Source organism: Penaeus vannamei, chromosome 3, assembly GCF_042767895.1.
Source record: "Penaeus vannamei isolate JL-2024 chromosome 3, ASM4276789v1, whole genome shotgun sequence".
NCBI lineage: Eukaryota > Metazoa > Arthropoda > Malacostraca > Decapoda > Penaeidae > Penaeus > Penaeus vannamei.
Genome location: NC_091551.1, coordinates 46,154,416 through 46,156,915, shown reverse-complemented (window position 1 = coordinate 46,156,915; position 2,500 = coordinate 46,154,416).

The following is a 2,500-nucleotide window of genomic DNA, read 5'->3' as shown; positions in this document are numbered from 1 at the left end:
CTTTCTAACAATAAATGAAAACCCAAGTTCTCATAATTAACGTATTTGTTGGTGTATAAAACAAGACCCCAATTTTTTGAAAGACATTTTTATTTAGAAAAATGTTTTGTACATTTTGTCATTTTAAGGAATATGTGTAATTCTATAAAATTCCTGAAATCAGTATATGCAAATAAAGGAAATTTAGTTATTTCAATAAAATGTTGCATAAGATAAGAAATAAAACTGTAAATTTGAAGGAAACTTTACAAATCAGAAATAAATTATAGGGTCTTGCTCATGCATCTGTGAAAAGAAACATTAGGATTGAAGTTAATATTATTAGTACCAAGAAACTAAGGGAAAAATGGATATTATAAATAAATAAAAATAAATAAATAAATAAACTATATAAATGCATACATACATCCATATCTACATACATCCATGCATACATGCATACTTACATATATAAGATATACACACACAAACCCGCGCACACACAAACCTGCGCAGGCACACATGCATACACACAAAAGTATAAATATTCTTTCTCATTCATACCTATTTTCTCCATTTATTTCAATGAACACTGTTCAAATCAGCTTAAGATCCTAAACTATAGCTATGTTTTTTGATGCAGCATTAGGCAGCTAAATGCATGTGGCAATTGGCTTTTAAAATCTTACTTGGCCTTCCCAGGTAAGTAATAAAAAAAAAATGTACCGATCTCTTATGTACGCCTTGGAAATGACATAAGCCACAAGGTTAATTAGCTTCACTGGTCTAAAGCCATAAGCATAATACCACTTGCAGCATACACTGAATATGTTTTGGCAGTTTGGCACTTTCTGCATTAGTCATTAATGCATTTGAATACAGGGAAAATCTAATACACTGGTACTTATTTTCGGGAAAAGTGTCTTACGTGCCAGTAAATATGGTAAACACAGATATAAAATACATTTTAAAAAGATTACAGAAAATGTTGATTTTTAAAAGCAGATCTTCAATGACTGATTTTTTAAATGTTTCATTAAAACTACACGAATATTCACGATAAGAGTGTACTGTGGATTCTATAAACATACATATATATAACATGATGCTATACTTTACTACATACATACGATATTTCCAAAGCAGATTTCTTGGGGTAATAAAAGTACAACCTTTTATGAATCTTTGAGGTTCAGTAAAGATAAAAAAGGATACCTTGCTGGTGCTCCCAAATCTTTGCTGTTGTAAATACATTTTTGCTATGCACCAAGAGCTTCCATTTTGTTATACTGCTTTAATCTCCACTTCTATGTTATCTAGAAAAAAAACGTACATAAGTACACTACATAATAAAGAAATAGGTAGTGACATCCACAAATACCTCTCTTTTTCTCTCTCTTACTTGAGCAATGCTTGGGTTAAAAAAAATCACCCAAAACCTGTGTGCATTAGACGGGAATGTGGGATGTTTCTTAAAGGTAGAAGAATTAAGAATGATCTTAACTCAATCAGTAATGTATATTTGAAGATGCTGAAAACAACTGTAACTGTTTTATATATGAGTTAAATAATTATAAAAGGATATGCTAGACTTTTGGCATTACATACAGCTAAACTAGTTTTTAAAATATGCTTCTAAAAGCCCTGATGGACAATCTAAAAAATCTGTGATTCATTTATATTATTCCCATAATACAAATTCATCTTAGAAGAGGAAAAACTGGGACATATTAATTCTGCAAATCAGGATTTGCCTGTACATTATATGTGTACATGTGTATTTATGTATGCATGTTTATACATACATACTGAGTATATGAATATATATAGAGTGATATAAAAATTCACAGCTATTACCTTGTAAATAAATGAACCAAAGTCTATGATAATATAGATAAAGTAAATGTGATAAAATATTCAAGCTATGTGGGAAACAAAATAATTTTCACCTCATTTTTTAATAATTTTTATTCTGACACTAATAATGTTGTCACTGTTACAGCTACTACTACTACTATATAATAACATAATGCCTGCAATAGTTACGATAATGCTAACCTTTAATGACAATTAGACAAACTATTAGAAATGTATTTTTTCTTTCACTACAAATTTCATTAAAAAGCAATAGTTATATATTCAATCAAAACAAGCCTTAAATCAACAGGTTAATCATAAATAGGGTTAGTTTCCTATTGCATACCGTGTTGTAGCTTCAGATAATTTGTGTCATAGTGCATTTGGGAAAATAGTAGAATTAGATATCTGAGAAGGACGTTGTACTGATTCTGAAAAGGTATATATATACTGACAATGTACCCTGACGACCTATTATTAAATAAAGAAACCAAACCAAACTTTACCCTGTCAGAATATGTGTGTTGCCAGACAACTGCAGAAACAATGACAAAAATCATAAGGGCCTACATATTTTTACAAAAATTTTGACATCTTTATGTTCTACACCTTTTCAAATTATCCAGAAATGGCCTGTGAAAGAAAGAAATTTTAACTTAATTCA